The sequence below is a fragment of the Chiloscyllium plagiosum genome, chromosome 17 (assembly GCF_004010195.1).
Source record: "Chiloscyllium plagiosum isolate BGI_BamShark_2017 chromosome 17, ASM401019v2, whole genome shotgun sequence".
Lineage (NCBI taxonomy): Eukaryota > Metazoa > Chordata > Chondrichthyes > Orectolobiformes > Hemiscylliidae > Chiloscyllium > Chiloscyllium plagiosum.
In genome coordinates, this window is record NC_057726.1 from 51,316,774 (window position 1) to 51,338,728 (window position 21,955).

The following is a 21,955-nucleotide window of genomic DNA, read 5'->3' on the forward strand; positions in this document are numbered from 1 at the left end:
TAGCTGAATGCCTAGGTGTCACTGTTCTACAACATTATCCAGGGCCCTACCAGTAATTGTATAGGTCCTTAGTTTGTTTTTACCAAAATGCAATATCTGCCACTCCTCAGCCCATTGACCTAATTGATCAAGATCTCTGTGTACTGTTGGATAACCTTCTTCACTGTCCACTATGCCACCAATTTTGGTGTCATCCACAAATTTATTAATTGTGCCTCTTATATAAATGATTTGGATGAGAATATATGACAAACAAATGTGGACCTAGAGCCAAACCCTGTGGAATATCACTGGTCACAGGCTTCCAGTCCAAAAAAAACAACTTCTACAACCCTCTGTCTCTGATCATGAAGCTAATTTTGTATCCAGTTGGCAAGCTGACCCTGTATCCCATGTGATCTAACTTTAGTGCTCCATGGTGCACTGATTAGTAAAGTCCATGTACACATCTACAACTCTGCCCTCCTCAATTCTTGGTTACTTCCTCAAGAATGCAATTAAGTTTGTCAGACATGATCTGCCTCTCAAAACCAGACTATCCCTAATTAGTCCTTGTCTCTCGAAATGTATGTAAATTCTATCTTTCAGAATCTTCTCCAAACCGCCGATGTCATGTTCACATCTGTAGTTCTGAGGCTTCTCCTTACAGCCTGCCTTAAATAAAAGAACAACATTAGCCATGTTCCAGTTGTCCAGCATCTCTCCTGTGGTTAGATATAAGTATTTCTGGTAGGAGCCTTGTAATGTCTTCCCTAACTTTCCATGATGTCCTAGGGTATATTTGATCAGGACCTGGAGATTTATCCATCTTTATGTTTTCTTAAGACATCCAACACATAATCCTCTGCAAACGATTGCCCTTTGAAATTCAAAATGCCACCATGTGTAGGCAATGCATTTTTTTAATCTTTATCAGCTGTTAACCAGCTAAATGGTGTCTTATTGTTGCAGAAAATGAATGAAAGCTGAATACAATTTTTAGAATTAAAGAACTGACTTTAACAGCATATTACAAATGTTTATATAAAAATAGTTGGGGATTATTTTATGTGAATGTGTACATCAGTATCCAGGATGGATCACAACTGTGCCAAGGCAACAATGTATTATTTCCGTAGAACTTAGAGAACTGGAAAAACATTCCATCATGCTCCACTATGTGTGATTATTTCAAACTTATGGGTACAACAAAACAATGGCGTGTCAGCAGAAAACATCATATATTAGTTCCTGCGAAAGACCAAAATGTGTGAAGCTGAGTGGCCACCTCCAAGGCAATAGCTGTAATGAGTGCATAGCACCAACCCATAAGGAAGAGAATGAACATGCTGAAACAAAACTATCTATGGAATTCATACCATCGATTGGTTATGGACTTAATAAAACTCAACATTAAAAATAAGCACTACTGCACTTAGGTGGTAGTGTGGGGATTAAAAAAAAAGAAAAAAAACTGGAAATTTAAAAGAAAAATAAAATAAACAGGAGTATCTATGAAAAAAAAATAAACAGGGGAAATTTGATTCGTGCACCTTGTGTATCTCACCGACACACCCACACCATGGGTGCTAAAAAAAAAGTAAAACTCAATATTCATGGATTCTCACACTCCTTGTCTCCAAATTGGAAACGTAACAAACAGAGCTTTAAGGAAACCAATTTACAGTTAAGTAGGTATGGATTGCCATTACTGATTCCCTATTTTGTAGCAAGGACTTCCAATTTCAACTTATTCATGTGGCTAATGGAAATATTAATCAGGTGGTCACATGACTGAAACCTATCTCTGATAACCAATCTTACCTAATTCAAGAACCAGAAGGAACAAACCAGCCTGGAAACAAACAGTACAGAAGTTACACTATATAAACCTCCCACTTCCCACTTTTTTTTTTACAAGTTCAAACTCTGAGATATGGGAAACATATAATTTTATTCTTTACTAAACTTTTAAAAATTATTTAACTTGTGCTGTATTGTGTAATGTATTTTTGTGTACGTGAATATTCATGTTTTTATTAATCTTTGCTTTGACTGAATGAAGCAAAATGAAAACTATCCTCATTTAAAAATGACAACACAAAAACAGTTAAATACTCACCTAATTAATGAGTAGATCTTATTTGTGGTCAAATAAGGAGTGGGAACATTCCATCATATTCAGCTGATCATAACATTTGGAAGATGGCAGTGAATTTGAGAACAGAATAGAAATGAGATTCATGCACCTAAAATAAATGTCTAGATCTGATAGTTCACAGCAAAAAAAATAAATGCCAACCATTCAGGTCAGAAAGAAGGTGAGAAATAAGCCCATGACTATAAAGCTATAAACTGAAATTCTAAATAATACTAATACAAAAAGCTCATTCCTGAAAGTTTAAAGAAAGTAGTTACCCCAAGGAAGGTGGTCTAAAACCAAGTAATGTCATGCTATTGATATACAATGGAATTGAGTTGGAGGAATATATAAAGAAAAGAACATTAGCTGTACAATCTACATCACCAAAACAGACCCTACTATCCTGATATTGAGCAGCTGTGAGGAGCTGCTGCTGATCTTTTATGTCATGAACCGAAGGTGACACCAGAGGTTGAAGATTAATAAATCCATTTAAAAGCATCCCCCAATCAAAAGCAAGAAGGATGATGTCCTTTTGTTTCCAAAGTGTTTTAATAAGACAATTGTACACTTTGAAGATCTTGAGTATCATATCACTATGGATCCAACAAGGAATCCCACAAGAACTACCAATAGAACTAAAAGGAAAGGTTGAAAGAGAGCTCCAAGAAATGAAGGAAAAGAATGAGATTGATGGAGTTACCTACCAATTAGGTAAATTCCATTCTGGTGACAGATGTAAAATAGATGGTTATGAATTTGCCAAAGATTTTAATCAAACAATGAGGAGAAAACTCTGCCCTATTCCAACACTGGAATAGATCACACATACTGGCAGGGCAAAAACCTTCAGCATGTTTGATGCTAGAAATGGCTACTGGAACATGAAGGTTGGCAAGGAATATCCACTGTTGGCAACATGCAGCCCAGATTTTGGATGGTGCCTATTACGGAGTATACCTTTTTGCTTTAAAATGAGCCAGAAAGTGCTCCAGAGAAAATAGATGAGATGTCTAGGATATAATGGTACAGAAGGTGCAGCTGATTATATCCAGCTCAATGTTATATATAAAAAGACCATGGCTACTATTTGTATGGACATACAATTTAGGAACAGGAGTAGGCATTTAGCCTGTCAACCCTGCTCCATCATTCAAAAGATGGTGACTGATTGTGGCCTAAATTCTACATTCCCACTGACTCTAATAACCTTTGATTCCTTTGTCAATCAAGAATCTATCAATCTCTGTTTTAAAATTATTCAACAATTGTGCTTCCATTGCTTATTCCTGACCCTTTATGAGAGAACTTTCTTCTCAAATCCATATTAAATAGAAGAGACACCTTATTTTTAAACTAGGTCTTCTGATTCTAGTACTTCCTACAACAGAACCATCCTTTCAACATCCAGAAGCCACAGAGAGAACCAGGAAAGTTGGGATAAAGCTAAATGCAGACACATGGATTGTGAAGGTGATAGAATCTGAGTTTTTTAGAATGGTCTACACACCTGATAGGGTGAAGCTGGGTCCTGAAAAAGTGACAGCCATCGTTGAGATGGAAGCTCCCAAGAGATAAGAAAGGGCAAAGAGGTTTCCATGGCTTGATTTGTTACATGCCTCACACGTCACAACAAACCTATAAAAGTGATCAGATAAGATGTTGACGACCAGTGGTCAGAGAAACATGGACAGACCTTTTGAGCGAAGTCATGGAAATTGTGTACATGTGCAGAAGTCTGTCATTACACAACATAAAGAAACCTGTCTGTCTCTAAGTTGGTGGGTGGCACAGTGGTTAGCACTGCTGCCTCACAGCGCCAGAGACCTGGGTTCAATTCCCGACTCAGGCGATTGACTGTGTGGAGTTTGCACATTCTCCCCCTGTCTGCGTGGGTTTCCTCCGGGTGCTCCAGTTTTCTCCCACAGTCCAAAGATGTGCACGTCAGGTGAATTGGCCTGTAGTGTTAGGCAAAGGGGTAAATGTAGGGGAATGGGAAGATTACGCTTCGGCGGGTCGGTGTGGACTTGTTGGGCCGAAGGGCCTGTTTCCACACTGTAAGTATGTTGGGCCGAAGGGCCTGTTTCCACACTGTAAGTAATCTAATCTAATCTAATCTAAATGCTTCTACTAAAGGACTGAGAGACGTGAAGACCAAAACCATGAAATGAAGGCTCAACATTATATTACCTGCCCTATACAATGAATAATGTTAGTGAGAAAAGAAAAAAAAGCCATTAAAGACTTCTGAAACATTAAATTTAATTATAAAAGTTAAATTGTTAATCTTCTTTAGTTTAGATATAATATTGAAAATAAGATTGGAGCAACTATATTGACATACAGAGGCATTATATTTTTTAAAGAAATAGAGGTTTTATCCCGATTTGTGCTGGACAGACCGTTATTAGTCAACCATAAGTGAAATTTGCACTAAGTTTGAAGTTTTCAAACACGATAGCATAGAGTTTCAGGGATGGTAATTGTTTTAGTAAGTCTTAAACTAAGTTTTTAAAACACCAACATTCTGTTCATTTTCATGCAGATTAGTTTTAATGAAAGATGACATTAAAATAACCCAGAAAAAAAATCAGAAGAATTCTTCCAAAGTAACAATGTAATTGATGACTAAACATTTTAGATCAACAAATAAAATGTTTAAAGAATTATTTGGGCTAAATGGCCTATTACCACACCATAAGAATTCTATGATTCTATGAATTAATATTCAGCACAGAAAGGGGTAAAATATTTACACAGAAGAGTCAAACAGGACTGGCACAAAGTTATACTTTTAATAATTTGTATTCAGTAATTGCTCCTTAATTTCTCTCAATCAAAGGTATCAATGTCTGTTGATGCCATAAATTCAGATCTCACAGCAGCATAGGAGTGTAGAGATATTCAGATGTCCTGGTTCACTAGATAGTTCAACCTCATGCCCCACCCTCTATAATCACCAGTAATAATAACTGTGAGGACATAAAAACAGCTAACGGATAATCTGCTAATTATTTATATTTATATGTCATGACAAAGTGAAGTTTGTCAATCTAATTAGTTGAGGAATTCTGTTTATCAAAGTCTAGGTGAAAACCATACTGATTTACAATAATGAAAAGCCACATCAAGAAGACTCCACTGAAACCTTTCTAAATTTATGGGGTTGTATTCACTGACCTGTGATATATAAAAATCAGTTACCTATTCCTGTCAGTCAAGGACAATTGATTTGTACATTATGTCAACATTAAGATTCAGCTAGATAGGAGAAAATCAAACAATTGTTGTAGCGTTTGTATCCTGCTAGAAATGTATCTAAGGTAATATAAAAATGGACCAAGCTATTCAAAATGTATATGGATTCATTACTGGATTTCCCAAAGTTTTAAGAGTTTTAAAAATTTGAACTATATTTGGTTTTCTGTAATGTAACATCATGCATGGATCATTTATCTCATGTCTTTGTCATCATAGCCCTTTTGCACTCACCTAAAAATTCAGCAAATTTATATTTTGAATTAATAAGCTGTGCAGATCAAAAACATTTGAACTCAGTAATGCCCAGTTATGATACATTCATCGATCTTGGACTTTAATACTGACGTAGCAACAGCCCTCAACATCCTTTAGTTGAGTGCCTACTCCTTAGTACTCTCCAGTTGTCCCTTGTTGGAAATGCATTTTTCTATAATGAGTTGAAGATATATTGGGCTCCAGTACAAAGCCTCCAGTTGCTTAACTACTCACCAAAAGTCATCATTGTAATAATTATTAACCAATAGTTAACAGGGAGTCAGCGTTTTTAGCAGTGAAAAAGAAAGAAACAAGAATTGCAGAGTAATTGGGCATGAAAAGATTGTTAAAAAGAAAATAAATGTAGCATTTTCCCATATTTACTGCAATAATGGCTTTAACAGAAAGCCAAAATTTAAACTGCTTTGTTCTGAACTCAATGTATCCTCATTTTAGCCACTATAGCAGTGTTTTATTGCACATGACTAATCCATCATCACATTATTGTTCAAAAGTATAAGATTAGTATTGCAATCATCTAGAGTGAATGGAATATTCTTTCCAGAATACATCTCACTCTGTGTCATCCAACACAACATTGGTAGCACTTTCACTTCTTGAGTTATAATGTTCCTGGTTCAGGTCTGCTTCAGGCTGACGCTGCAATGCAATATTGAGGGAGTGCTGCAGTGTAGAAGGTGCTTTCTTAGATGGACAAGTTAAACGTTGCCCCATCTGGCTATTGGGTTGATGTGAAAAAACCTTGGCTCTATTTTGAATGTAAGCAGGGACTTATTACTGGTGATCCAGACAATATTTATCCCACAATCAAAATCACAAGTTCTGATTATTGCTACATTGCTCTTTGGAAGTATTTATTACATGCAAGTTGGAAGTTATGTTGCTACATTTCAAAGGGTGTTGCAGGAGGCAGGCTTGTATAGTGGTACTGAATTATGAGGGGCATAGATAAGGTGAATACCTAGGGTCTTTCTCCTAAAGTGTGGGAAACACAAGACTAGGCTGCATATTTTTAAGCTAAGAAGAGAGAGTTTTAAAAAGAACATGATGGGCAATGTTTTTATATACAGAGAATGGTTCATGTGTGACTTGAATTGGCAGAGGAAGTAGTGGATGTAGGTATAGTTACAACATTTAAAAGACGTTTAGATAAGTACACGAACAAGATAGGTCTGGAAGGAAATAGAGCAAACACAGGTAAGTGGTGCAAGTTTAGTTTGGGAACATGGTCAGCATGGACTCGTTGGATCGAAGAGTCCGTTTCTATGCTAGATGACTTTATGAATTTGGACTACAATCCAGACATTCAGACAATGGCTCTGAAGAAAAGCAAATTATTGCAGATGCTGGAATCTGAAACCAAAAGAGAAAATGCTGGAAAATGTCAGCAGGTCTGGCAGCATCTGTAAGGAGAGAAAAGAGCTGACGTTTCGAGTCTAACTGACCCTTTGTCAAAGCTGAAGACATGGGTTCATGCTCAATATCTCACCACAGTAACTGACGGAATTTGAATTCAATTAATTAAGATCTGGAATAAAAAGGTAGTTTTAATAATGGTAACCATAATGACTAACATCAATCCTTTTGGTTCACTGATATCCTTTAGGGAAGGAAATGTATCATTCTTATCTGTTACTCCAGACCCACAGTAATGTGTTTGATTCTTAAGTGCCCTCTGAAGTAGTCTAGCAAGCCACACAATGCACTCAAGGGCAATTAATGTTGAGCAATAAATGCTGGCCTTGCTAGCGATGCCCACATACCATGAAAGAATAAAAAATATTGTTGCAATGTACACTTCAAAAGTATTTATTAGCTGTAAAGTGCTCAGTGGCTCATGCAATGTAAACACAAGTCTTCCATTTTTTTCTAAATTGCACCTTCACTTTTTAGTCCTTCCTCAAGGAACTGTTACATTTATCTTTTACTTTTAATATATTGGCCGAAATAGATGATGTTTGTTTTATTCATTTGTGGATTGTGAGCATTGCTGACTAGATCAATATTTATCACTTACCCACTTGTGAAGCTGCCTTCTTGAACTGCTGCATTCCATTTGGTGTATATATTCCCACATTGCTGCTTTGAAAGAGAATTCCAGGGTTTGGACCCAGTGACACTGAAGGAGTTACAATATATCTCTAACTCAGGAATAGTGTGTGCCTTGGAGGGGAACTTGCAGGTGCTTGCACGTATTGGCTGCCCTTGTCCTTCTACATGGTAATGGTCATGGGTTTGGAATGAACACCAGAGAGCTTTGGTGAATTTATGCAGTACATCTTATAGTGGTACATACTGCTGTTACTGAGTGCTTGTGGATGTAGTGCCAATTAAGTAGGCTGTTTTGTCCTGGGTGGCCGAGCTTCGAGTGTTGTTGGAGCTACATTCTTTCAGGAAAGTGGGGAGTACCCTACCATTCTCTTGACTTGTGTCGTGTAGGTAGTGGACAGATTCTGAGGAGTCAGGAGGTGAACTATTCACTGCAAAATTCCTAGCAGTCCAGTCTGGTCCATTTAGTTTCTCGTCTGTTGATTCTGGGGGATTCACTGATGGCCATACCATTGAAAGTCAAGGAGCAATGATCCTTGTTAGAGATTGTCATTGTTTGGCATTTACATGGTGCAAATGTTACTTGCCACTTGTTAGCCCAAATCTGGATATCATCCAGGTCTTGCTGCATTCAGACAAAGACTGTTTCAGAATCTCAAGAATCGTGAATGGTTGTGAACAATGTTTGGTTATTCACAAAAATCCCCACTTCTTGACCTTATAATGGAGGGAAAGTGATTGATGAAGCAGCTAAAGATAGTTGGGCCTAGAGCACTACCCTGAGGAACTCCTGCAGAGATACCCTGGAGTTGAGATGACTGACTCACCACAGCCACAATCATCTTCCTATATGTTTGGTATGACTCCAATCAGAGGACAGCTTACCTTGAATGCCATTGTATCTGGTTTTGCTGCATTGGGTAAAATACAGTCTTGATTCCACCAGCAGTCACTCTGACCCCACCTCCTGAATTCAGCTCAATGAGGTCATGACCTGAGTGACCTTGACAGAACTTAAACCTGTCAGTGAGCAGGTTGTTTAATAGCACTGTCGATTGCTTAATAGACACCTTCCATCACTTTACTAATGATTGAGTGTAGACACAGGTTGGTAATTGGATGGATTGGATTTGTCCTACTTTTAGTGTACAAAATATATCTGGGCAATTTTCCACATTGTTGGATATATGCCAGTGTTGTAACTGCACTGGAATAGCTTGGTTGGAGAACGGCAAGTTCTGGAGCACAAGTCTTCAGTACTATTGCTGGAATGCTGTCAGAGCTAATAGGTTTTGCAGCATCCAGTGCCTCCAACTGTTTCTTGAGATCACATGGAATGAATTGAAATAGTTGAAGACTGGCATCTATAATGCTGGATACCTCTGCAGGAGGATGAGTGGGATCATCAACTCAGCACTTCTGACTGAAGATTGCTGTGAAAGCTTCAGCCTTATCTTTTGCACAAATGTGCTGGGCTCCCCCATTATTGAGGACGGGGATATTTGTGGAGCCTCCTCCTCTAGTGAATTGTTTAATTGTCCATCATCATTCACGACCAGATGTAGCAAGACTGCAGAGATTTGATTTGATCCTTTGGTTGTGGAAGTACATAGCCTTATTCTATCACTTGCTGTTTTTGTTGCTTGACAAAAAGTAATCCTGTTTGTAGCTTCACTAGATTGACATATTTTTAGGTATGCCAGCTGCTGTTCTTGGCATGTCCCCCTGCACTCACCATTGAACCATGGTTGATCTTCTGGCTTGATGGTAATGGTAGAGTGGGGAAATGCCAACCAAGAGGAAGGAGGAAATGTGAAGACAGGGATTTCTGTCCATGAGGACAGTGCGGTGGTCACTCTGAACAAAACTATTGTGAACAGATGCATCTACAGATGGCAGATTGGTGAGCCTGACGTCAAGTATGTATTTCCCAATTGTTGGTTCCCTCACCGGCTGCTGCAGATCCAATCTTACAGTTATGTCCTTTGACACTCATTATTGCCGAGCCACTCTTGGGCAATGAGGTTCATCAGGAATGTCATTTCGAGCTTATGCTTGACACATTGACTCTCCTGCTCTTTGGATGCTGTGTGACTGGCTGTGCTTTTCCAGCACCACTCTTTTTGACTCTGATCTCCAGCATCTGCAGTCTTCACTTTCTCCTCATTGAAGTCTATGACCCAAAGTCCATTCTGTGCTCTTGCCAATCTGTGCTTTCTCCAAGTAGTTTTCAACATGAAAGACGACTGATTCATCAGCTGAGGAAGGGGGAGCATGATAATCAACTGAAGGTTTCCTTGCCAATGTGTTATCTGATGCTACAAGACTTCATAGGGTCCAGAGTCAATGTTGAGGAATCTCTCCCAGCCATTTACCACTGTGCAATCACATCTGCTGGGTCTGTCCTGTCAGTTAGAGACTCAGCGATGGTGATGGGGTTAGCTGAGACATTAGCTGAAAAATGTGTTGCTGGAAAAGCGCAGCAGGTCTGGCAGCATCCAAGGAGCAGGAGAATCGACGTTTCGGGCATAAGCCCTGCTTCAGGAATCTTCTTCAGGTTCCTGAAGAAGGGCTTATGCCTGAAACGTTGATTCTCCTGCTCCTTGGATGCTGCCTGACCTGCTGCGCTTTTCCAGCAACACATTTTTCAGCTCTGATCTCCAGCATCTGCAGTCCTCGCTTTCTCTTAGCTGAGACATTGTAAGGTATAATTCCTACGTCAGGCTGTTGCTTGACTAGTCTGTGGGACAAATTGGCATTAACTCCCAGATGTTAGTAAGGAAGACTTTGTAGGGTCAACAGGACTTTGTTTGTTGTTGTCGTCGTGTTCTGTACCTTGGTCAATGCCAGGTGCTCGTTCAGTTTAATCCCTCAGTGATGACATGACTAAAGGTTTGGCCAGTCCAGATTTCAGTGAAGAGTCAACCATGTTGCTGGATGTTTGGAGTCAAATGTAGGCTAGACCAGGTAAGGACAGCAGTTTCCTTCCCAAAAGGACACTCATGAATCAGATGGATTTTTACAACAATCATTGGACTTTCAATTCCAGATTTTAATTGAATTAGATTTCCAACATCTACTATGTTGGGATTTGAAGTCTGGTGACCAGAACATGACCCTGGAGTCTTATGGATTATTAGTCCAGCGTTGGTCCTGTCTCTGCCACATTTAAGTCCTGTTCCTGGTTGTCCTAGCTACGTGGTGAACAGGCTTCTCCTTCAATTTCGCATTTTCAAAAAAAAATCCAAAACTAGCCCACTTCGATCAACCCACTAATTTCTCATTTACTTTAATATGGGGTGTTGTACTCTTCAAGAATTATCTGACGAGATTCCAGACGAAATGTCTGTCTTTCTTTCCCATCTTGACTATGACAACAAAGAAATAACGTCGTTTTCCATTGGATTCAGATGTTGAATTGGTTTTTCCCGACAGGAATAAGGAGCTGGAGAGTAGCGGGGCGTGGTGCATTTTGAGGAGGAGCCCCCTGGTCCTGTGTCCTGCCTGCCCAGTTGATCAATCTCCACCGATTCCTGGCAGTTCAGCGTTTGGTTTGACAGCTGCAACAGGGATTTTCTGAAGACCTCGTTTTTTTCCCTCTTCGCGAACTGGAAAGTTGTGAGAGAGAGAGGCACCGCCATTGAGCTATTTGTCCGCGGTGACCCCCCGCCTTGCTCGGTCTGGAAGTGAAAGGTAAGCTGCCTTTTTCAGCTGTGGAAATAATTTTGAAATCATTATCTTCAGGAAGCGGCGCCGGAGGTTGCAGGTGGTGACTTTAGCATTGCAGAGCTTTGTACGACACGGTGAATGAGAGTTAGAGGTGACAGGGGAGCAGCTGTAATTGCAGTTTACAAAGTGGTAATTCACTGCTTCGCGTGGAATGAGAGCAGGCAATGGGCAAATTCACTGTGACCAGGAGACACCGCTTTTTAGTTTACACACACACACACAAAATAGTGCCTTAAGCACATCACGTCCTATTTTATTTCTTGGCTCGGCAATCTGGTAAAACCTCTCTTTAAGTCTTTATTTGTTGTTAAGAATTGCAAACTTGAGTATTAACCCACACCCCCGAAGTAGTTCAAGGGGTACGTGCAGATTGTCAAAACTAAAGTGTCATTTGTATTCTAGTTGCGATACTTTTTATTCTGTGTATTTTGTTTTAATCTTTTGAACCTTTTTTTCTAATCCCTTGACGTTTTGCTTCTTGAAATTGAGGTTGTCGAGAAATGTTGTTCTGACTTGAAGTGGAGTTTAGTTGCTATGGGAACGAGGGGGGATTTATCCGGAAACCCTCACCCTTCTGTACAGAATGTTGTTATTTTACCCCATGTCAGTTTAAGAGTTGCCAGTAAAAGATATTCACATCCGCCGTTCTGCATAAGATTTCTCTAAGAAAACATTTGCTTTCAATAAACCTAGTTACTGTATGAGATGTACCAAAGCTAGCCTGTAGTTTTCCCACCTGAATAGTACTTCTATCTTTTACTCTACAAATGACAGTTTGCCATTTCTAAACTGTTTCCTTCGCAGTCGACTTTATTTACCTATTCACCAAACCATATGTTAAATAGTAGCCCCCTTGAGGAGCAAGAGAAAATCACAATCTTCACATGTTTGTTTGTTTTGTAATGCAAGATTATATTTTTTCTCTTTGAATATCAACTTTGTTTTTTTTTCCAAAGTATTAAGTTCACAGTGTAACTTGAATGTGAGCCCTGTACTACTCTGAGGTTAGTTTTCAGTTTCAATCAGAAAATTAACAATCTTCGGGAAGAAATATTCTTTTGACTAAAAACAAAGTACTACAGATGTTGGAAATCTGAAATAAAAACAGGGAATGTTCGAGAAACTCAGCAGATCTGGCAGCATCTGTGGAGAGAGAAGCAGGGTTAACATTTTGAGTCCAACATGACTCTTCGGAACACGATATTCTTTCAAACTCTGCCATTCTGAGTTTTCCTTACCAAAACTTGAAGTAAGCAAGATTTGGCGATGCCAGTGTTGGACTAGGGTGTACAAAGTTAAAAATCACACAACACCAGGTTATAGTCCAACAGGTTTAATTGGAAGCACTAGCTTTTGGAGCACCGCTCCTTCATCAGGCACTCCAAAAGCTAGTGTGTTCCCAATTAAACCTGTTGGACTATAACCTGGTGTTGTGTGACTTTTAACTTTGAAGTAAGCAATTTCACATACAAGTGTTCAAATTGATTGAAAAAGTAGCTGCTTTAAAAAGTCATGCTGATTCCAGACTGATGAGAGCGTTGCTACCATGCTGAGATGGCCTGAGGTAAGGAGAGTGTCTGGGAATTCTGTTGGTATCAAATTGCTCTGTGTGATTTGTAGGGCTATGAGTGCTGATGAATGGTTTGTGGGTGATGTATAACAGCATGACAGTTATAAGACAAATGTTAGAGTTGGAAGATAAGGTACTAATCTTAAATATTGAAAAACCAGAAATTATATATGATGACTTCACTGTCTTCAGTCCGTTTCCAACATACAGAAAATGGGAGATCGGACAGTAAGTGACTTTTCCTTGGACTCTACTGGGATCAGATTTGATAATACAGTGATCAAATTACTGGACTACTAGTCTGGGCTAATGATCCAATGACTATTTCAAATTCCACCATGGCAATTGGAAATTAAGTTAGTTAACTAACTAAATATGGAATAATTATATTTGGAGCGATTTGAGGGTGAAGGGAAGAGCTGGTTATGATTGTATATTTAGATGAGAAAAAAATAGGATCAGGATCGAGAGGCATGTTCTAGTTGAATCAAATAATCTATTTCTATGCTATATAGTCCTGCATAATGTTAACCACGTAACCGCTGGATTGCCTTAAAAACCCATCTGGTTATCTAATGTTGGTTTAGGGGAGGAAATCTGTAAATCTATTTAGTAGTGCCAGGATGGATTTGATTGACTGTTAACTGCAATGTTTGAAATTACCCACCCAAGCGGTTCAGCAGCAGCTCCTCTAGGGTAGTCTCCTTGCCAGTAATATCACACCTCATGACCAGAATTATAAAATGAGGAAAGTGATCCTCCCAGACTCTTCAAGAGGATTCATCACAGGGGTAATGTGATGTTGTGGGCGATGTGTCACTTTTGATCCCCAGTGTAGTGGCCTCCACCAAGGCACATGCTGATGCTGTGGTTCTGGATCTGACCAATTGGTCCATTTTGGGCGGAATATTTTCCATACTATCCGTGAAGCTTTGGCTGAAGTTAAGTCCGCAAGCTTGCTGACTATTTACATGGTGCACTGTGAATTTGTTGTGTGTCTCTCGGCCGCTTTCAGCATGCTTAAATTCTGTATCTGCATCTTTTGCAGAATGGAAGGTGTTCTCATTTGGCAGTGAACTGGCACTTGTGACAAAATCTTTCTGCCCTATATATTTTTTTCTACATTTGTGGGACTTGGGCATCACTGGCTGGCCAGCATTGATCGTCTGTCCCCATTTGCCCTTGAGAAGGTGATGATGAGCTGCCTCCTTGAATCCCTGCAGTCCATTTGCAGTGAGTTGACCCACAATGCCAGTAGGGAGGGAATTCCAGATTTTGACCGAACAACTGTAAAGGAATAGCGGTATATTTCCAAGTCAGGATGGTGAGTGGCTCAAAGAGGAACTTGCAGGTGGTGGTGTTCCCAAGTACCTGCTGCCCTTGTCCTTGTAGGTGGAAGTGGTCATGGGTTTGGAAGGTGCTTGAGCCGAGGGAGTCACCATGTTAAGATTCCCTTGTAACCTAGCTTCTAAAATGTGTGTAGTATAAATTTCCAAATAGGTGCTTACTAGGGTCAGAACAAACATGATCGTATCTTCAGGAAGTCTGGCCTTTTCTTAAGTGGCTGTTATATCTCCATGGTCTCAACATTTGAAATCAAAGAGAAGAACATGGATTAGTGTTTAGTGAAACAGTACATTAGGGGAAGAAATATTGTTTGTTATGCAGACCGTGTAGAGTGAGAACTGCAATAATGTGAAGAAAGATTGCCCAATTTCTCTTCCTGCTTTGCCAGTCACTAAGAGAACATAGTAAAGCCAGGCAAGCAGTATTGTGAATAGTAAGGCTCAATGGCTTTCAATTTTGAATGTCTTTGCTTAGCTTCAGAGACACCCACCACTCCACTGCAGAGAGGCATAGAATAACTTAGCAGACAGGCTGAGTGCAACATTCAGTTGAAGTGAATCAGTAAAGTTTCCAGAATGAAATGGGACCACACACTGGATGTCATAGCCATCCTGTGCACCCAGTTTTGGAAGCAACCAAATATGTACTTATTTGAAATGCAAAGTGTTCGGTTTCACAGCATCACACCTTGTGTATGTAAAATGTAGGAAATTAAATAATCTACTTTTTAATCTTTTGACTGTTCTTTTGAAGGTGGCACAGTCTGCTGGAAGAACAACTCATGGCCATTTATAATGTGACCTCTTGCTTAGTTGTTGTGCTGCTAGTGTCAGCTGTGTTTCCATGAGGATGCACTAAGCAAAACCAGGTGTTTCCCTATAGGAAGGAAATGAGAGAGAATCAGTAGGAAAACACTCATGGAAAACTGCCATGGACAGGCTACAGAGTAATTTTGGCTAATGCTTAATGGCAAATTAGACTCTCTCAGCCAAAGATGGTGTATGGAATGGGAAACATGAGTGTACCACATGATGCTGATTTCCTGTGTGCAGTATATGCAGTGTAATCATAAATTAATTTTAAAATAATGATTGTTACAATTTTGAGACACATAACACACAAAAAAACTTTTTCAAGGGGGTCTCCCTTTTAAAAACATTGCTTTCATTGCAATAATAAACATGCCTCTTGTAAGGATCTAGTTGCAGTTGTAGATCTTCAATTTGAACAGTAATATTACTAAGTGACCATTAATATGGAGAACACCTTTCAGCAGGTTATTGGGGGTTTTGTGGCCATTTTGTAAAGATTCTTTGTGCTTCGCAATGTGTTCAGAGTTGATATTAATCTGCTGAAAATCTCTCTCAGCACCAAATGAGTTAACGAAATCTCTGTTTTGTCAATTTAACTTCAGAGTATTCTCTGGGCTTAAGAGTGCTCATTGTTACAAAGCTTTCCAGAACTAAACAGTATAGTGGTGACACACTTCAAGGCAGAACAGCCCAGGGCCAGTTACGTGTATATTCTAAATAGATCAGACCCATTATGGGGAGGTAATGGCCTAGTGATCTTATTACTGGGCTGTTAATCTAGAGACCCAGGTAATATTCTGGAGACCTGTGTTTGAATCCTGCCATAGGAGATGGTGGAATTTGAATTCAATAAAAATATAGAATTGAGTCTGACGATGACCATGAAACCATTGTCAACTGTTGGAAAAATCCAGCTTGGTAATGACTAATGTCCTCGAGGGGAGGAAACTACCATCCTTACCTGATCTGGCCTACATGTGACTCCAGACCCACAGTCATGTGATTGACTCTTAACTGCCCTCTGGATGGGCCAAAAATGCCAGCCTGGCCATCAATGCCCCCATCCCGTGAATGAATTTAAAGAACAAATTTGGAAAATGATTCTTTCCAAATGGAGAGAGAGTTGTTGGCAAGGCCCAGATCTATTGCCTATCCTTAATTGCCCTTCAGAAAGTGATGAAAATGGAACTTTTTCATTAAAATGTTGCTGTAGAGTCAGGAGGAGCAGTGTGCTCAGAGTATCCCTGTCAGCCCCTCCCCCAGTGTGACCACACTGTTCTTATCGAGGTAGATGGCCTGAAGTCAAACAGGTGGGCTGAGGAGTGATGTGATAGCGTGCCACAAAACCCATTCAAATGAGACCCAAGGCAAACATTTCGACTGCTGTCAAGTTTCCCGGTTTGAGCCCCTGTTATGTCTGCATCATCATCTTCACACTAGGAACAAGGGTGGGCAACACCAAATTTCAATTTTTTTGTTTTTCAGGTGTTTAAGATTACAGTAAAATGGAGTCCACACCTTCAATTACAGAATGGAAGACAGGAAGCCCTGGGTGCTTTTGATTTATGAATTTATTTTTATTTGTTCATAGGATGTGGGCATCATTGGCCAGCATTTATTATCCATTTCTAATTGCCCTCAAGAACTGGGTGGTGATCTGCCTTCTTAAACTACAGCATTTCACTTAGTGTAGGTAGACATACAGCAGTGTTGGGGAAGGAGATCCAGGCCTTTGACCCAGTGACTTTTAAGGAACAATGATATAGTTCCATATCAGGAGGGGAACTTGAAAGGGATGGTGTACCAATGTAACTGACGTCATTGTCCTTCAAGATGGTAGAGATTGTGGCTTTGGAAGGTGCTGAGCCTTGGTGAATTTCTGCATTGCATTTTTTTGGATGGTAAACAATACTGCTGATCATCAGTGGTGCCGGAAATTAAGGTTTGTGAATGTGGTACCAATCAAGTAGGCTGCTTTGTCCTGGGTGGTGTCTGGCTTCTTGGGTGTTGTTGGAGATGGTCTCATCCAGATAAGTGTAGAGTTTCCATCACTCTCCTCACTTGTGCCTTCTATATAATGGTGAGACTTTGGAGTCAGGAAGTAAATTGCTGCCTGCAGGATTCCTAACCTCTGACCTGCTGTTCTAACCACATTACCTATAAGGCTGTCCAGTTCAGTTTCTCGTCAATGTGTCCCTCAATGTTAACTGTAAGGGATTCAATAATAGCAATTCCATTGAATATCACAGGCATTGGTTTGATTCTCTCCTGTTGGACATGGTGATGGCCAAGATGTTACTTGCCATCTGTTAACCTAAACCCAGTTGCAGTCCAGATTTTGCTGCATTTGAACCTTAATTGCTTAGTATCTGAGGAGTCGGGAATGGTGCTGAATGATGTACATCAGTAAACCCCCCCCCCCGCCGCCTTCTGACCTTATGATGGAGGGAAGGTTGTTGATGAACCAGCTGAAGGTGGTTAGGCTTAGGATTTTACCCTGAGGCCGTGTGCCCCTGGAGAAAGAGCATGTGGTGTCCACCAACACCCTTGGGATTTTCAAGGAGAGATGGGCATCGCAGGGAGTAGAGTGTTTTATTTCCCCCTCCAACTCTATTTTGACTTAATCGCTGCCACTCCCCTTCACTTTTTGATCACACAGCATTGCCCTTTGTCGAGAACTTGTCACTGGCCACTTGGGTGTTTCCTTTCTTCCTGGTAGTGGAATATAAATAAAGATTTACACACTTGTTGTTCTTCACTGTGTCCAATATCTGCACACACATGACGTGGGTGCTGGGGAAAAATAAGCAGTACCGCAGTTAGGCAGTAGTGTGGGGAAAATAAGAAGAAAAACATTACAGAAGTTAAAAAATGTTTTAAGAAACTTAAAAAAATAAAAAAAAAGAGGGCCAGACATCCTGGGAAAAAAAAACAGGAGTGTAAGAGGTTCTTTTTAAAAAAAACTCCTGCAGAGATGTCCTGCAGTTGAGATTACTAACCTCCTACAACCACACCCATCTTCCTTTGTACTAGGTATGACTCCAACGATTGGAGAATTTTCCAATTCTCATTGACTCTAGTTTTGCTCGGGCTCCCTGATGCCACACTGTGACATGTGGCTTTCATCATTGAACTAGGGTTGTAATGAGGTTAGGGGTTTAGTGACCCTGGTAGAACCTAAACTCAGTGTAAGTAAATAGGTTATTGCAAACAAGTGCTTCATGACAGTACTGTTGATGATGTTTTCCAACACTATATGATAAAGAATAGATCAATAAGGTGGTACTTGGTAGAGTTGGCTATTCTAGATTGTCAGATAGAGCTTGGCTGGGGATGCTCCAAGTTCTGAATGACAAGTCCTCAGTACTATTTCCAAAATGTTGTCTGGTCCCATAACCCTTCTAGCCTTTTCTTGATATCATGTGGAGTGAATTAAATTAGCTGAAAACTGGCAGCTATGATGCTGAACATCTCTGAAGGAGGCTAAGATGGATCTTTTAATTGGCATTTCTGCCTGAACATTGTTGCAAATGCATCAGTGATGAGCTGGGCTCCCTCATCATTGAGGTTGGGGTATTTGTGGACCCGCCTCCTCTGGTGAACTGATTAATTGCCGTCGTTCGCGATTAGATGTTGCAGGATTCAGAGCTTAGATCTGATCTATTGGTTGTGGAATCACTCGGCTCTGTCTATCTCACGTACCTATGCTGTTTGGCACTGAAGTCATCCTGTTTTGTGGCTTCACTAAGTTGGCACATCATTATTAGGTACAGCAGCTGCAGCTGACATACCCTCCTGAACTCTTCATTAAGCATCATGAATGTTGCATGACACTGGAAGGTTTGAAATGTAGGTGAGAATGTAAGAACTATGTCAGTGGTTGAAAGTAAAGCCACTTGTCTGCCTGCAATATTCAGCCTTATCCAGACAGACTACTTGTGAAATAACCTACTATTAATTTTCAAAAGGATTTTATAGCTATATTGCCAAAACAGATACCACTGACCAGTATGCAGCTTTAGAAATTTTTGAAAATGTTAACAAATTGCGACTGTTGAGAGAAACAAATCTGTGCTTTTCCCTTCTCTTCTAAAAATCTCACAAACCAGGTTATAGTCTAACAGGTAAAAACAATGACTGCAGATGCTGGAAACCAGATTCTGGATCAGTGGTGCTGGAAGAGCACAGCAATTCAGGCAGCATCCGATGAGCAGCAAAATCGATGATTCGGGCAAAAGCCCTTCATCAGGAATGGACTGAGGTGGACAAAGTTAAAAATCTCACAACACCAGGTTATAGTCTAACAGGTTTTTTGGAAGCACTTGCTTTTGAAGTGCTGCTCCTTCATCACAACCAGTGCTTCCAAATAAACCTGTTAGACTATAACCTGGTGTTGTGTGATTTTTAACTTTGTCCACCTCAGTCCAACACCAGCTTCTCTACATCATTCCTTCTCTTTTGCATCACCTGATTAATTGCAGGAGGCCCACAGGTGGTGAGTTGACTTGCACTTATCTCCTTATCAAGCTAATATGTTGTTCCCAAGCTGTTGTCAACATTGCTCTGAAAAAAAATCTGATAGGTGCAGAAGAAAAGAATAGTCAGAGATGAGTCACTGTTTTGGTGTTCTCGGCTTTGGCTTATAGCTGCGCAATTCCTGTTAGAAAAAACTCCTGACTGTGACCAAATCTGAACTTCCAACGTGATAGGGTTCAGGTGGGGGGGAATTAAAGTTGTTGGAGAAATCCAGAAAGCTTGTTCCGACACACTGATGTTCACATTTAACTCTGGCAACCTTGGCTGTTTGCATGTAACTCCCTCCCAGCGGGCAGGTGTTGTTGGTGTGGGCAGTGCAGGAGTTTCCCAGGTATTCTGAAACTACACACAATTGAAACTAAGATGAGAAAAGAATGGCAATTCACTTAAAAATCTGAAAAGTACACCATTGTAGTGTTCACAGCTGGTTTTGACTTCCCACTATGAAAATCTCTCTCTTTTGGTACAAGATTCAAGAACGGAATGAGTGGCACCGAGGGCTGGAGCTTCATTAGATTTGACCTTGAACAAGGGTCTGGAAGACTGTCAGTGACCACGTGCTGTTTCTCCCTGTAGGATGTCAGCAGAGAAGTAGCAACTTGTACAGGCAGATGCATGGCTTCCTTCACCTCTTCCAGATTCTGAGGTTACCCTGTCACATCTGTTGCCTACCTGGTGAAGACCTGCTCTTGAACCCAATGATCTTGCATTAAAGTGACCACCACCTCCAAGTACATGCCCTCTGAGTTCTTCCAGCACACAGACACAAACACATCCAGGATCTTCTAGTTAACTGCACAGGTAGGCCACTGATAGACCATATGCCAGAACTGAAAATTTCAGTAATTTTGTGATGGGACTCCTCAGAATGAGCAGACATTTTGTGTAATATGCATCTTTAGCTTTGCACATGTGCAGGATGCATACAAGTGGCAATCCATACCACCTGCTCTCCCCCTCTTTCCCACCCCCCCCCCCTCCCAACCCCACCCCACCATCAACCAGGTAGTTGGAAATCTGTGTTCCATTCCATCAATGGTCTGATCTCACAAGGAGAGACTTCTGCTGGTGTGTTCCAGATTCCCAGCAGGCTGCCATGATGCTTTAAATCTGCAGCTAGACTATAAGTTCCATGACCTCTTTGAAGCTGCAAGCAGACTGAAAGGGGGGCTGCTTGGAGGTAAAAGGTTCCCTCCTTCACATTTGGCTGATGACACATCTGAAAGACACAAGTGGTGAAGCTGAGAGGTGGTAAAACAGAAGACATATGATAACTGAATGTGACATTGAGCAAGTGTTGGTAAGATGAAAATGTACTTTGAGTACCTGGCAAATTGCAGTTCCCTTCTTCAAATGCACCTTGTTGCGTTATTATCAGAAACTTTCTGTTCTGTGCTACTGGTTATACAGAGGCAATTGGGTAAAACTTGATATTAACGGATATGTGAAGAGAATGTTTCCTCATGGGGCAATAAGGCCATAGTTTCAAGATCAGCAATAGCAGATTTGGAGATGATGAGAACATGCTTCTCTCAATGTCTTCAATCTGTGGAATTCACTGCACCAGGGTGTAGTGGATGCCAGGACATTGAGTAAACTTAAGGGGAGTTAGATTTTAAATTCATAATGGGTCGAAGGATTATAGAGAGTGGACAGGAATATGGAATTGAAGATGAGATAAGATCAGCCACAGTCATATTAAATAATAGTAGTAGACTCGAGGGACTAAATTGTAGTAGCCATGGTCATATTAAATAATAGTAGTAGACTTCAGCTCCTAGTTCTTAATAGAAAACTTTGCAGTTGCTCAATGTGATCAATTTGGACTTCTGATTTGATATGCTTCTGATACGACAGTTCTTAAGCTGTGCATGCATGATGTGTTTGTGCACTCAAGCTATTGATGAAAATGTTCTGTGCATAAAATCCCATTTAAAATTGTTCTGTTTTGATTTATACTATACAGTATCTGAAGTTTCAATTGCTTTGAATTTTAATCATAATTTTGTGGTTGGCATGAAAATTTATATTTTTGACTTCCAACAGAAACAACCTACAATTAAATATTGACTTTAATAAATTTGCAATATTTTAAGTTTTTGTTTATGGATTCATGGGTCTTTAGGCCCAAATGGTTGGTCAAAATTCAGTATCTGTTCTTAAGTTTGCAAAAGTTCAGCAACTTATAATAATACTAACGTAATTTGAAGGATATTTCAGTGACACTGAACACAGTGAAAATTTGATTGTCTC

General features: G+C 40.1%; 1 protein-coding gene across 1 annotated transcript in view; it reads left to right on the plus strand.

Moving 5' to 3' along the window:
• The window catches only part of ripor1 (RHO family interacting cell polarization regulator 1), a 342,903-nt gene that overhangs the window by 2,797 nt on the left and 318,151 nt on the right, over positions 1-21,955 (plus strand). Inside the window, exon 2 of the mRNA XM_043707051.1 lies at positions 11,144-11,401. The gene's annotated coding sequence lies outside the window, so the exon portion shown is untranslated. The remainder of the gene's footprint in view (positions 1-11,143; positions 11,402-21,955) is intronic.